We start from the raw sequence: 16,217 nt of genomic DNA, 5'->3' as shown, positions 1-16,217 counted from the left end.
GAAGTGAAATTTTTAGCGTTTATTTTTCAAAGCAAATGTAGCAAAATTCGTAAATTACATCTCTAAAACAACCAATCCTAGTAGACGAGGCAAACTAAGTTGGCAGAATTTGTGTTCACCTTGAAAACTATTTATTTTGTCTTCGCTGTACTCTCTGTGTCCACATCTCTTTCCCTCATGACGCTTATTGTTCTTTGTTTTTGTTTTTCAGCAGTTTCTGAGATTTTTTACTTCCTTATCGTTGATGTTATCAAACCGATTGTTTTTTTTTGCCCTTATGAAATGCAATCGATTTCAGCAGGGACGAAAACACTCAATCTACCCTCGTCTATACTGATACTGGCCGGGTAGAATCTTCGTTGATTTGTATATGTTTTTATTTTCACCTTGACAACACAACAAAGATTGACAAGACTTGCCGCAAGATTGTCAGTTTCCTTTTAACCTGCTGATACTAAACCGCTATGTGATAATCGGAAACAAAAAATGATATTCATTCGAACCAGCTTGACTTTTTTACATTCTGCTTCGGGAAGTTGTAATTTTTGCACGAAGCACACTAAATACGAATATTTGATTTGAATATAGCATTTTTGACCCATCATCAAATTACATCGAAATGGCACACAATATTGATCGAAGTTGAAGAATCGATGTTTGAATTTTGCATAAAAAACATTTAAAACATATGATTACACCTTACATTAATAATCCTTATGAAGTTATATGCATGTTTGTATAGCGTTAACCGGCATAGTATAAAACAAACTAAGACTATCGCCGCTCAGCGAATAGGGTGATGTGCTAGTATCCGTCATATTGAGCTTTGATCAGTGAAAACCTGTCGTTTTCCCAGTATTGCAGTAAATGATGCTGATACAAACCGATGCCAAACAATTCTTTCTAAAAACGGCTTTCGCATTGTACAATAAGATTTTGATAAATCTTGATTGTCTATTTGGAAATAATGCAATGAAATTGCATTTAAAATTCTTTGTTAGACATCAAAATTCAGCTCAAACGAATAAACACAATTCTTTTGACCGAATAATCATGATATCTGCTCACAGTGCAGCAAAAAAAAACACAATCAAAGGAATCGTTTTTACGTCGAGTATCACGCACACTTTGATGCGCACAAGTTTTTTTTTCTCAGTACGACGGATTGAACTTTGTTTACATTCTCAATAATACGCAAAATTTTACGGCGTGTGATCGGAACTAAATCCTTCAGTGAAGAAGTACGATGGTTTTCCATAGTGAAAATAAGTGCCCGGCAAAGTAAAGTCGCACAGGGAGGCGGGAAGAAACTTGTATCATAAAGTGGTGTGACTGGTGTCGATCGCTACACGGAGAAAATGAAGTACGCCAAAGGGAGTTCATTCAATCAATTCGGGGGGTTCGTGCGTTAACCTAATTTTGAGTTAATGGGGTAGTAGTTGTTTTCACTCTGAAATAAAAATAGTCACAGAATTACTAAAGTTTATGCATTAATGACTATTTTCTATATACCTCTCTTTCATTCTGCTGTGAATTTCTACACTAAATGTCATTTCATCTGGATTGAAGCTTAGCGATGCTCAAACCCAGGCGAATTGACAAATAGGAATAAAATTCCTTGCAGAATGAAAGAGAGGCAAATAGAAAATAGTCATAAATAACTCAAATTTAGTAATTCTGTGACTACCCGTGTTTCTGAGTGTTCATTTGCAGCCATGGGAAAAAATACCTACTAGCCCAGTTCTTTTCACTCAACCGGCAAATCAAATAACTAAACTTCCAGTACTATGCCACTTACTCAAATTTGAGGTAACGCACGATGGTTCGGATTTTTGGGTTGTTTTGCTCTTCGCTCTCTGACAACAATAGAAGGAGCAAATGAAATAGGGAGAGAAAAACAACTCAAAAATAAGTTAAAAAACTCAAATATGGGTCTTCCGTTTTCTCCGTGTAAGCATTTCTTTCAAATCGTGTTCGTCCATGCGATTTCAGTGAAAAAGTGCAAAGTGGATAATTGAACTGAAGTTATTTATCGAAATACAGTAGTTTTAATGCATGTTTGGTGTACAAGTGTACGAACCATAACAGCACAAAATTACACATGGAAAATTAATCAATGTTGCAGGTAAGTTGGAATATCCATCGTAGTGGAACATTTTAAGTTTAATAAGACGAATAATAGCGCTTACGACGAAGTAGAACGAAACTCTACTTAACGGATTTCATTTTTTTTTAAGTATAAAGTTTCGTTCTACTTAGTCGTAAGCGCTATTATTCATCGTAGCAAATAGAAAATGCTCCACTACGGTGGATTTTCCAACTAATCTGCAACGTAGATTAATTTTCCATGTGTATTTTGTGAAAGCTGTTATGGTTCGTACACTTGTACACCAAACATGCAATACAACTACTGCATTTCGAGAGATAACTTCAGTTCAATTATCCACTTTGCACTTTTTCTTCTTCTACTTCTTGGCATTAACGTTCTCACTGGGACAGAGCCTGCTTCTGAGCTTAGTGTTCAATGAGCACTTCCTCAGTTATTAACTGAGAGCTTTCATTGCCAAAGTTGCCATTTTCGCATTCGTATATCATGTGGCAGGTACGATGATACTCAGGGAAGTCAAGGAAATTTCAATTACGAAAACATCCTGGACCGACTGGGAATCGAACCCAGACCCCTACAGCATGGCTATGCTTTGTAGCAGGGGACTCTAACTACTCGGCTAAGGAAGACCCCAAAAAAATCAAGTATTAGAAATCTTTCAAACTTGAAAGAAATTGTAAATCGGTTGCGAATTGGTCAAATTCACCCCAGTGACAATTTGCCCCCGGCTTACGGTACCGTTCGTCATGTACCACCGCGAATGGATTGGCAAGCTTCCATCCAATAAAAGTCACTCAATTCATATACCTAGCAACTAATTGTCGTAGGTACCGTAATTTCGGGTGAAATTGATCACTTTTCAAGGTTTTTCTTGTCTGATTTCTATAATGTTGCCAAACAACTGAATGCAGGAAAACAAGTATGAAGGTGAGCCTCATTGACTCAAGTACAGAAATTTTATAACAAAAGTAATTTTAGTGCTAAAAAATATGTTTAAAATAAAAATCATGAGATCTCATTTCGGGGTGAAATTGATCACTTATCAATGCCATTATTGTTAGTTTTCAAAACAACTTTACATAATAAATTTGAGCTCCCTGAATCCGAATATGCTTGCCAAATTCTTAACAATACAATATTTATAGAATTAATGAATGTTTAAATTTCAAGAATAACGCAGAAAACGCCTAAATGTATGCAATTTCCTAAGGAATTTCTTGATATATTACAGAAATTCAATTACTTCAATGAAATCAACGAATTGGTACGAGTTTTAGTTATGAAATCTAGTTTAGGGATATATCTTTAGTATCCTCACAAACTTTCAGGATTATACCATGTCCAAATCCTTGTCTAGAACTAGAAGTTTATTGATGTTTGTCAACACTGCATTGCACAAGATTTTGAAATTTTACATTATTTTCATATAAATAAACATTTTTGAACGCAAAAAACTTCACAACACACAATTTGGACATACTTACGACAAACAACGTTCATTCACTGCAGGTTACATTGATATTTGTGCTCCATTAGGAAGAAATAAAATCGAGTAACACAGTGATCAATTTCACCCTACTGATCAATTTCACCCGAATTTACGGTACTTTGCACGAATCCATTTGCGAGGGACGCGTCTCAGCCTGAGACTTGTCCTGCGTAGCACAGGAAAAATGTTAATGATCGCGTGGCTTGAAACGCTGACTCATAAATAAAACTATGCCACTTGTCGATAGCCGGTGTGACTTTGACGAGCAATAACGGCCAGTGCCGACTGTAAGTGAGTAGTCGTCAGTGATGAGGAAAGCGACACCATTTTTACTCCCACTGCGATCGACCGCGCGGTTCATTAGCTGTTAGCGTGTGTGTATGTTTTTTTTTCAACTTTGATTGTTAATCGACTTTGGATTGGATATAACTGGCAAGAAGCATGCCGGTATGCGATAATTGTTACCGCGCTGATCTGCCACTATTACAAGCCAGGTGACGACAATCCCCGAGACTCCGAACATATTTTACATAACGTTACGGACTAATAGCGTGTATGTCAGGGTTGCCGATTGCTTCAGAAAGCTGTATTTCAACGTGCAAAGCATGAAACTGTATTAGTCGCTTAATTCCATCCTTAATCACGGCCGAGGTTTGCAATCGACATGTAAAAATGTTTGCTGAATTATGCAAAACAATGTTTTGATTGATGGTTGTCACTGGCATACACATTTTTTCTGCTCTTGGAAGTTTTTAAAAGTACGTGAAGCAAAAAAAAAACAGTATTTCACAATACTGAAAAAAAAAAACAATATTTTTCAGTGCTAAAATTAAAAACGGTACTTTTCAGTGCTATGTTTTCTACTATTGATCCCTGTACGATCCTACCATTTTTCATTGGACCTGTTGGCGAAAGCTAGTGGTGGTAATCCTTCTTGGACACCGTCTTGGGAAAAAACCTCTCTTTCTTCCAAGGGTGAAATGAACAATGTTCATAATTGCATCGAAATGAGCAATCAGTTGGATGCTCTAGACAAATTTTCCGAACTAATGATTGATGCAATGTTCAAAACCACCACTATGACTGAAGCAGTTCAAGTTAGTGTAAAGCTTAGCTTAGCTTAGCTTAGCTTAGACTGACTACACATATCAATGGTTGCTATCCCGTGATTGACCGAAGTCAGTGAAAATGCACAAAGAATCAACTAGAAGTTCGGATGGGATTGGCCATAATCTTCTTCTCTATTTATACATGGTCAATAGCGGCGCCGGCCACTTCCTTGTAGTCAGGTGGGATTGGGGGGAGGAATGTTAGTGTGTAACCATTGCTATTTGGAGACCGTGTTTGCCTCTGCATCTCCACAAAGGTTACTGGGAGGAATGTTTGTTAATGGGGAGGATCGTTGGGTCACAGGATTCACTTTGATAAGCGATGAGACCATGATAAATAATTATTTGTGAGACATAAACCTGCTTATATGTAAATATAATATTTTCGTTTGATATGAACAATATTTATGTAGAGAAAAATTATTCCGACACTTGAGGTGACGAACCTTTCAAAGTTTGTTGAATCACTTTATTCAACAAACTTTGAAAGGTTCGTCACCTCAACCTTTCGCAAGTCTACACTTGTAGTGTCGAACCGTTCAAAGTTTTTTCTTAATTACAAAAATAAAGGTAAAAAGAGAAGGTGTTTTGAAAAAAAATTTAGACATAAATAATTTATGAATCAGAGTTTATGTCGACACTCACAGTGACGAACCATTCATAGTTTGTTGAAAAATCATATTTACGTCTCACCGTTGTAACGATTAAAGGTGCAGTCATACATATTTTACAGATAAGAAATAGTAGCATGAAACGAGCTCACCAATTGATCCGTCATCATTGAGCAGCAACAACGCACTTTCAGCTTCACTCGTTTGCTCGGCTATATTAAAGCACTCAGAAAAAATAGGCGCGCGACCCGAGAGGGAAAACAACTGACGACTGCTCGGGCTTTCTTGACGCACTGCGCAGGAGCAAGCGTCAACGTCGAAAGATCAAAAAGGACTAATCGAACGCGGTACTCTTTCACTTTACTCGACCGATGCGTGACATGTTTGATCCTGCCCTCATCGCCGGCCCCCGCAGGAGCAAGCGTCAAGGTCGAAGGATAAACACAACTCAGAAGCAGTTCAAATTAGTGTAAAATTTACTAATCAAATTTTTATAGGATTACGTTTTTCTAATGGATCCAAATAATAATTTAAATATTTTAAATTGAAATGCTCGTTCTTTGAATGGTAAAGAGGGCGAGCTGTTTAATTTTCTTACAGATTATAATGTACATAAAGCAGTTATTACGGAAACCTATTTGAAGCCTGGATCCAAACTCAAAAGAGATCCAAACAATTTTGTTTATCGTAATAATCGACTTGATGGTACATGTGGGGGAGTTGCAATCATCATGCATAGGCGTATAAAACATCAACTGTTTTCGTCATGTGGAACCAAAGTTTATGATACTTTGGGTGTTTCTGTTGAAACACAGCTTGGTAAATATACTTTTATAGCTGCCTATTTGCCTTTTCAATGCACTGGGAAGCAAGTTGATTTGCTTCAAAAAGACTTGCGGAAGTTGACTCACAAGAAGTCATTTTTTTGTCATTGGTGACTTTAATGCCAAACATCGGTCATGGAATAATTTACAAAGTAATTTCAACGGCAGAATTCTATTTGGCGAGTAATCTTCAGGATATTTCTCAATTCAATACCCTGATAGCCCTACTTGTTTTCCCTCTCTAGAAACCCTTCTACAATTGATTTGGTCTTAACCAACTCTAATCATCCTTGTAGCCATTGGTTACTCATGCTGAATTTGAATCTGATCATGTCCCTGTTATATTTCAAATATCCCAATTATTTTCGAGCCGACTGGAATAAATATGAAACACACATTGATAGTAATCTTGATGTTAGCATTTCATTGCAAACAAAACTTAATATTGAAAATGCTCTCGAAACTTTAACTACTTGAAGCAAGAGACATTGCAATACCAAAATGTGAAGTAAAATTTCGAATCCGTAATTGTGGACGATGATCTTAAATTCTTGATCCGCCTTAAAAACGTGAGAAGAAGGCAATTTCAACGCACTCGCGATCCTGCTATGAAAATTATATGAGAGGATTTGCAGAAAGAAATCAAAAAACGTTTTTCACAACTAAGAAACGAAAATTTTGAAAATATTTTTTTTTTTCCATTTGGACCCTGGCTCTAAGCCCTTTTGGAAAGAACCTCAGAAGCCAATACCGGCATTGAAAGAGGAAAACAAATTATTCCTAACTAATTGCGAAAAAGCTCAAACTGCTATGCAGTTTGAAAGCGCGTACAATTTTAATTTAGGACTTACTGGTCCAATTGAAAATCAAGTTACTCAAGACTTCCGAAATATTCTCAATCAAGAGAACGTTTTCGAAAATTCCTGGGAGACTGATTTGGAAGAAGTGAGAACTATTAAGAAAATCAAAAACATGAAGGCTCCTGGCGATGATAGAATTTTCTACATCCTCATCAAGAAACTTCCAGTAAGTAGCTTATCATTCTTAGTTGATATATTTAACAATTAGTATATTTTCCTGACAAATGGAAAAATGCTAAGGTTGTACCAATTTTAAAACCAGACAAAAATCCTGTAGAAGCTTCTAGCTATCGTCTAGTCTAGTTTACTTTCCTCAATCAGTAAACTTTTGGAAAAGGTCATTTTGAATAGAATGATGGTCCACATCAACGAAAAGTCAATTTTTGCCAATGAACAGTTCGGATTCCGACATAGAAATTCGACCACTCATGAACTCTTACGTGTAACAAATTTGATCTGTTCCAATAAATCTGAAGGCTATCCTACTGGTCTTGCTCTTCTAGACATAGAAAAAGCATTCAACAGTGTTTGGCATGGAGGTTTGATCGTAAAATTAAAAAAAAAAACTTAAATTTTCCAACATACATTGTTAGAATAATTCAAAGTTATCTGTCAAATCGTACACTTCAGGTTAATTATCAGAACTCCAGATCTGAAAGACATCCTGTAAGAGCTGGTGTTCTTCAAGGCAGCATTTTGGGACCAATATTATACAATATTTTCACATCTGACTTACCTGAGCTACCTCAGGGATGTCAAAAATCTTTGTTTGCGGATGACACAGGCCTCTCCGCCAAAGGACGAAGCCTGCGTGTCATCTGTAATAGATTGCAAAACAGTTTGGATATTTTTTCTTCATACTTGCAAAAATGGAAGATTTCTCCTAATGCTTCCAAAACTCAACTAAAAATATTCCCACATAAACCAAAAGCTCTTTAATTGAAACCCTCAAGTAGATATGTTGTCACGATGAGAGGGGTTCCAATAAATTGGTCAGATGAAGTTGAGTGTCTAGGGCTCATGATAGGGTAAGTGTACCAGTTATGGCCATAGTGGTTCACTATTTCGCCATACATAACAACTTGAATTTATTCACATTTTGAAAAATTTGGTGTGTTTTAGGAGTAAGATAAAGGATGTATCTTGATGTTAAAACATTCAAAAATATTAAAAATGTGAAAGTTTTCGAAATTACGCATAGGGAACCACTATGGCCATAACTGGTACACTTTCCCTAGATGAGAATTTAACTTTCAAAAATCGCATTGAGTGCATTCAAGCCAAATGTAGCAAACAAATTTAAAATATCTTTATCCACTTATCAACAGAAATTCAAGACTGTCTTAAGAATAACACAAATTCAGGTTTCAATATAGAAGTTAAGCACTTTTTTTTTCAGATCAACTGTAAATTTGTTAACGAGCTATTCACAAATATGCAGCAGACGTAATTTAATAAAAATCAATTTGAACAAAACGCAGTGAATACTAATGTATTGTCTCTTGGTACACGACTCGCATTTCTACCGTCCAACCCTTGAATTAGCGCAACCAGGCAGAAACAAGTTTCATACAAGACCACCTTCTTAACCAGATCTGTTCTTAAAAACTGAAATTCATGCGTGGGATTTCCCGTTCTACCGGTACCTACCTGACTCCTACATTAGCTAGAAGGCGTTTTTATTGCTCACTCGCGTCTGACACAGCTGGATCCGCATCTGATTGAGCTGGTTGCTCATAATTCAGAACATTGTACTTGAGACATTCGGCAAACTGTCAAACATTAATCTTGTTGCTAAAATGGAAAAGATGTTAAAATTTCCAGATGTCTTACTTCATCCAACAATTGATCATTGTTTCTTTAAATGGCACTGCGCGCCGCCTACCCTTGAACCAATAATTCCAGAGTCACAAAATTCGAGCGTTATTCCATTTCAATTGTTACCGAATGACTTCTACTTCAGGGCGGTTCATAATTCAATAAAGATTGAAAATTTAATCTCCCATATCTGCCATCCTTACGATAAAAACAGTGATCTGTGAAATTTTCTGCTTTTTCGGTGGTGATATGAATATGGCCCAAAGCCGATGTAGGTTTATATGAAAATTATTATGGATTAATTTTGAGAAATATTTCAACCACGTCAGTACTTATGAAAGTTCAAATTTATCATCTCATAGCGAAAACTCATTATTCAAACCACAATTTTGTAAGGATTTTTGCAGAGGTTTGCCGAATTATAACCCACATGTAGCTAAAAATAACTAAAAAAATCGTTAATATCTTCCGTCAGATTGAATTGCTCTCTTCTGCAACTTCCTTTATAATAATTTAAAAAATGAGTTTTCATTATAATAAGTTTGTACTTATTTTACAGTACTGACATGTATGTAACATATTTCAAAATTGCTCCATAGTAATTTTCATACAAGCCTTCATCGTCTTTAAATCACCACCGAAAAAGCTGAAAATTTCATAGAACACTATTTTAATCGTAAAAGTAAGAAGCAAGATATATGATATTAGATTTTCGACCTTTTTTGAATTCTGGATTACCCTATTCGACATGCGTCAGTTTAAAGTCTTTGTCGGCCAATGCTAAGGAATGTGCGGCTACACGCTACACAGCAGACACCGAGATCAGCTTACCGGGTTTAGTGCGCGTTTGGTGAAACAATTCAATGTCACCAGCAGAAGCAGCGCAGTCGTCTTGTTTCCAAATCACGCAGGTGAACGGGCTTCGAATGTGCCATTTGACCGCCTTTTGAGGCATCTTTTATTCATAGGCACCAGAGTATAAGCATCTTCTTCTCGAAAATAGTCACTCGTTGCGTTGGTTATCGATTTCTATCTTTAACTATCTTTTTTTTTTTCTTTTTATTAGGTTGACCCCAAAAAAATAACGAGGTAATGAAAGACGTTGAGATGTCCTGATAACGCATATAATATAAAGAAAAACTAACATTGGTCTGGTGAACTCAACCTTGAAAATTGACATCGATTTCCAGTTTTCACCATGTTGATGTGTCGGTTTTCCATGTTTATTATGTTTCTTTGGCTTCTCCTGACGGATTACATGTCAAATCGGTCAGTCACAGAACTCGACCATCTTCGATTTGAATTAAATTTTGCACATGTTTTTGGTATGGTAGAACAAGTGTTTTCCATAGAAAAATTGATCATTTTGACTCAAGTGTAACTTTTGAAAATGGCCTGTAAATCTTTGCATGCAACTTATTTGAAAAATTCTAACTACGAAACTGTTGATTTTAAAGAAAAATGTTCTATGAGGAAGCTGTAGTGAACCGTTTGGACCATAAGAACAAAAATAAACACTGAAAAAATATTCTATTTATTTTCATATAAAAATCAAAAATGAAACTTGAATTTAAAATTACACAAAAACCCCATTTTTAATATTTAATATTTAATTCGTACTTGAAATAGGTGAATATGAAGTGATTCAGACCTGCAGCACTTGAATATAAAGCGAATCAAATCTGAATCACTTGAATATGGAGCAAGTCCGGCAGGAATCACTTGGATATGAAGCGAATCAAACAAAAAACACTGTAATAATCCTAAATCTCTTTAATATGAAATAAATCAGACCTGGAACTCTTGTACATAAAGTGATTCAAACTTAAACCATTTGCAAATGAAGTGAATCAAGCATGAATCACTTGAAATCATTTGAACATTAAGTGAATCAAATCTGAAACAGTCGTATATGAGTGAATCAGGTAAGAATCATTTGGATATGGAGCGAACTGATATGTTGTTCTGAATGTTCATTCTTCTTAATTTTATTACATATTTGATACCGTGATCGACGGAATCCATGAAAAATGAATGTATTTTGAGACACTGGTGCAATAATTACAAAGATATCATATAACAAATCAAGCTGTCCGAAACTGTGGGATAGGAGGTGCTTAACCAATTTGCAATTTGTCCGTATTTAGTTCAATTATGGTACAAAATACATTCATACTATCAAATTAGGATTATGTTCGAACATTGCTGTCCAGTATTGGGTGGTGTCCGGTACTGGGGGATCTCCCCCTATACAGTCTATCGATACACAAATCTAGCTGGCAACACTGTTTCAAGTGAAAGAAGAAAAGTTCAACCCGGAAATTAATTGACGAATAAAAGTGAGGTTAATTTTGCAAAATCTGTTTTGAAAACTCAAAATTGGCGTTTGAGGACTGGCGCAAGACAGCTTTAATTGTGATGTAAATATAGGGAAAAAAACGTTTTTTATTAGACTTTTGGCAAATCTTACATCCTTGTTTTTAATTAATTATGATTCGTGGTTTACGATTACGTGGTTTACCAGCCGAGTGGAAGTTTGACAACTAGCGAAAAACTGAGCATTACATATACTTTCCAATTGGATTAAATGGACAAATTGATGTGAATTTTTGCGAAAAAGTTACACGTCTTCTCGGTGAGAATTGAAATCACGACCCATAGACAATAAAATCGACAGATAATAGAAATTTCAGCCAGTGTGGTGTGTTATGTGTTATTTCAATACCTAAAAAATAATACGCTCTCGAGCTAGGCACTGGATATAAATAGAAAGCGTTGTGTTTGGATGGGCATCTAATTCTTCCGAAAGAGGTGCACTTTGCGAAAAAGGACCACGTGATTATTGAGCTGAAATCGAATTCAGGTTAACTTATGCGTCCATGAGTCCTCTCGTGGCGTAGGAGTAACGCGCCCTAACTAAAGATCAAGAAGTCGTGACATCAATTTGTCTATTTAATAAAATTGTAAAGTATATGTTATGTTTAGTTTTTCGATAGTTGCCAAATTTTACATCATTTAGGCGACATCAAGTAAAAATTAGCTTATTCAATTTCCAAATTTTCAGAAACATAACCCAACTTTTATTTGTCAATAGCATAAAAGCAAAATCAAATATTCAGCAAGTTTGGAATAAATTTCTTGTTATAATCATTTTCTATTATGTAGGGTACAAAATCAATTAGTAGTTAGAAACACTGCTCAAATAATATCGATTTAGTTCAATATTTAATTAATGCTATTAGTTATTCAAATTGAGTCTTCAGAAAAGATTTTTTGTTTCTTTTTAAACTGGTTGGACAGAATTACGAAAAGCTCGATGTTTGAGATCGTTACACTTCCCAGACAACCAAAATGTACGTATAACGAAATCACATGGAGGCTTTATATGTGCAAAATTTCACTTATAAGATGTCGCGAAAAGGCCTTCTACGTACAAAAGTGGAGGCGATATGCGTGCATATACAGTACTGGACAGAAAAAAGTACGCATTGGCCGTTTTCCCATACAAAATGATCAAGTTTGGAGATCTGAATCTCAGCTTTTAGTGTTCCGATTGATCTGAAATTTTCACCACAGCCTTAATATAACATAGATTGTACTCAATTAAAATATCACTGCATTTGAAACACAATCTTTTAAATTATTAAAAATCTCTCAATTTGCAAAAAATTGCAAAATTTAATTTTGAAAATATTTTGAAAACAATCAGTTTTACCGAAAAATGATGTTCTGCAAATTTGTGTGTCTTATTAAATTGTACATTTTTGCACAAGGACATATTGCTCTAAATATTTTCATTTAAAAATTATTTTTACTATAAAATTTTGTCATTTTTATCAAAATTTGAGATTTGCGATAACTTAAAAGTTCGTTAATGAAAAATTAAGAATTTCTAGCCTAGCAAATTTGAGGTTACTTTCAAGCTGCGGTGAAAATTTCAGGTCAATCGGACAACTAGTAACCGAGATATAAGACTCCAAACTTGATCATTTTGTATGGAAAAACGGCCAATGCGTACTTTATTCTGTCCAGTACTGTATTATGTGATGAATAATAACATACAATGCGAGTGTATAAATATTCTACCGAACTAACTTGTGATCTTATGCGACTTAACTTATGATAACAAATGTTGATTCTACAGCTGCTACGAATTGATTCGACTTACTTTGTACGAGTGTACGAGACGAAACAAAATGTACAAATGAACTCAGAAAAGAAGAGTTTTATGCGAGGAAACTCATCAATCTGACGAGTTTATCCACGGTGTTTTGCGGGTTTGATGTAATTAGTATGAATAAACGAGATGTAACGTGAACTTTCATGCGATTTCTGGTTGTCTGGGTTGAATGTTGAACCAAGCTAGGAACATAACTATTACTCAATGTTGTTCTTAAATTACGTTATTCTTCGGACGTTATTCGTTAGATGGGAAAATTATTGAAAAATACAGCTGGAAAAATTGATAAATAAAAGGTTTTCTAACACAATCATTTTTTAGCCCAATTTTTAAATATTCAAATAACGATAGCTGCTTCATTTTCTGATATTTTTGTACCTTTTTATCAAACGATCTGAAAATACTATTCTGTTTTGAGAATCCTTGAAAAGGGGGGGGGGTAGTTTTGCAAACCTGGAGCGATCCCTACAGAATGTCCTCCGGAAATCTAGGGTGTTGGTGTCAGACCCTGCAAGCCAAACGTGTAAACACACCAGCACAGGAACGTCAACGAGAGAATACGGACCCGAATAATCGGCAAAGACCACGGCGACGGAAATGGACTAGCGATTGGAAATTCGGTACGTCAAACTTCAAATCTTTCAACTTCATCGAAGTATTCGCATACTCTCCGATGTACTGAAGAACTGCTGTTTCGGTATTGTAGCGATGCAGGAGGTGTGCTGGACAGGTTTGTTGGTGCGAACGTTTAGGGATAACCATACCATCTACAAGACATGCGGAAACACACGTGAGCTGGGAACAGCTTTTATAGTGATGGGCGATATGCAAAAGTGCTTGATTGAGTGGTGGCTGATTAATGAAAGCATGTGCAAGTTATGAATCAAAGTCCGATTCTTTAACTTCAGCATAATCAACACGCATATCGCAAACTCCGGAAGCACTGATGATGACAAGGACGCCTTTTACGCGCAGCTCGAACGTACAAGCCACGACGTCAAGATCATCAAAGAAGATTTGAACGCTCATTTGGCCAGGAGTTGTTGGAGAAGGAGTTCAGAGACCAACGAGAACTGCCTTCAACTGATAGATTTCGCCGCCTTCAAGAATATGGCCATTCGTAACACCTGTTTTCCAGAACAACCTCCCGTATTGGTACACCTGGAGATCACCACAGCAGACAGAATCACAAATCGATCCCGTTCTAATTGATGGATGGCACTTCTCCGACAATATCGACTTCAGGACCTATCGTGGCGCTAACATCGACTCTAACCACTTCCTGGTGATGGTTAAATTGCGCCCGAAACTCTCCGTCGTTAACAACGTACGGTACCGACGCCCACCTCGAAACAATTTATGGGCGACTTAAACAACCGGATGTCGCCAATGCTGCGCGGACGCATTGGTGTATCTTGAGGCAACGGCTTTTAGGGCGAGATCACAAGTTATGCGAGAATATTAGTCACAAAATACGGAGGCGCATCATCAGTGGAAGTCGTGCCTATCATGGGCTCCAGAAGAAACTGCGGTCAAGAAAGATTCACCTCCGCACCAAATGCACGATGTAAACGTGGACGATGCTCAAAGAGGACCTGCAAGCAATTGGAGTCTCGACGGCGGACCCAGTATCCTGAAGGTGGCTAGAGCTGGTAGTAATACCATGAGGTAGTTCCGGGGGACACTCATAGGCTTCTTTCCAAAAGCCGATTATATGTGGTATGATTGAGTTTTTTTCCTTTTTTTTCCTCTTTCACAACAACTCAAGCGAACCGGAGTAGTTATAGAAGACATACGAATGAGAACCACAGAGCCAAATCCCAATCGGCGCCAAGACAGCCGTGGATGGTGAATTTTTCTAGCTTTTGCTAGAAGTGCGAGAAATCAATAAAAAAAAGCTGGACAGGAGCTAGCTGGATTGATCTGGTGCACCAGGACCTGCAAAGCGTGGGTCGCAGTCGAGGATGGAGAGAAGCGGCCGTGAACCAAGTGAATTGGCGAAATATTGTGGGCGAAGTTTTATCAAGTTAATTGATGTAAAACCAAATAAATAAATAATAATCATTTCATTAAAAATAACCATTACGTACGTTGATAAAAATCATCGAAGTACGGATTTTTTTTTCCGAAAATGATATGAGATAATCTTAATCCCTAAGGATAGTAAAACAAAAAGATGAAAAAAAGCAAATAACCAACCCTTAAAAATAAAAATTAAGCCTCAGATGCTCACGTGGATTATGGCTACGTGTTGATCCTTAAAGGAATTTTGGAATATCTCTAGAACCATCGACCAATGAAGAGTTTTATGAGAACTTGTAAAAATATGGGGCAGAAATATCACAAACAAAAAAGTGGTAAAATGATGTGGTAGAAAAGGGGGTTAAAAATGTAAGCAAAATCGCGGGTTGTCGTTAAATTTTCTATCACAGGGGCCATAAAATTGAGCTTTTTACGTATATTAAGGTGCAGATGCATCGAAGCCAAACCTCAAATTTTCAAGATCACAAATCTAGAGAACTAAACAGCCGTTCAAGCTGAAAACTTAATTAACTTAAAACCACCAGCGTGTGTTTAATCGATTAGGTTTTCAGCTCAATTCGCTGTCTGGTTATCTAGATTTGTGATTTTGAAAATTTTAGGATTGGCTTCGATTCATCTTTATCTTAAAATAATGAATGTTTTAACAAAATTTGGTCGAAACGAGTGATGGTCGATAACAAGTATTGTGACCCATAAGTTGAATTTCTCGAAATGTTTCAAATTATAAATTGAACGCGGCCTTTGGGCTATAAAACGTTAAAGAGATTTTTTATCCCTTACCCAGCAACAATAATTAGGAAATTTCGATTGAACTTAACATATTTTTTCATTCTTTTATTTTCAGGTATTTGATATAAAACTGTGCAGTTTGGAAAAGGTAAAGTTTTTTATAAAATATATTGATCTAAATAATTGAAAAATAAATTAAGCAATACGCTATGCGAGCCTTCCTTAGCCGAGTGGTTGAATCTGCGGCTATAAAGTGAACCATGCTGAAGGTGTCTGAGTTCAATTCCCGGTTGGTCCAGGATCTTTTCGTAATGGAAATTTCCTTTACTTCCCTGGGCATAGTGTATCATCGTACCTGTCAAACGATATACGAATGCGGAAATGGCAACTTTGGCAAAGAAAGCTCTCAGTTCATAACTGTGGAAATGCTCATTGAACAATAAGCTG

General features: G+C 36.4%; 1 protein-coding gene across 3 annotated transcripts in view; it reads left to right on the top strand.

The window, feature by feature from the left end:
* The window catches only part of LOC5578194 (calpain-C), a 100,298-nt gene that overhangs the window by 14,914 nt on the left and 69,167 nt on the right, over positions 1 to 16,217 (top strand). For all 3 annotated transcript variants that reach the window (XM_001656786.2, XM_021850192.1, XM_021850193.1), the window contains one exon: positions 15,886 to 15,918. The gene's annotated coding sequence lies outside the window, so the exon portion shown is untranslated. The remainder of the gene's footprint in view (positions 1 to 15,885; positions 15,919 to 16,217) is intronic.

The sequence above is a fragment of the Aedes aegypti genome, chromosome 3, assembly GCF_002204515.2.
Source record: "Aedes aegypti strain LVP_AGWG chromosome 3, AaegL5.0 Primary Assembly, whole genome shotgun sequence".
Classification (NCBI taxonomy): domain Eukaryota; kingdom Metazoa; phylum Arthropoda; class Insecta; order Diptera; family Culicidae; genus Aedes; species Aedes aegypti.
The sequence above is the reverse complement of the archived record's forward strand: the minus strand, read 5'-3'. Positions and strand labels throughout refer to the sequence as shown.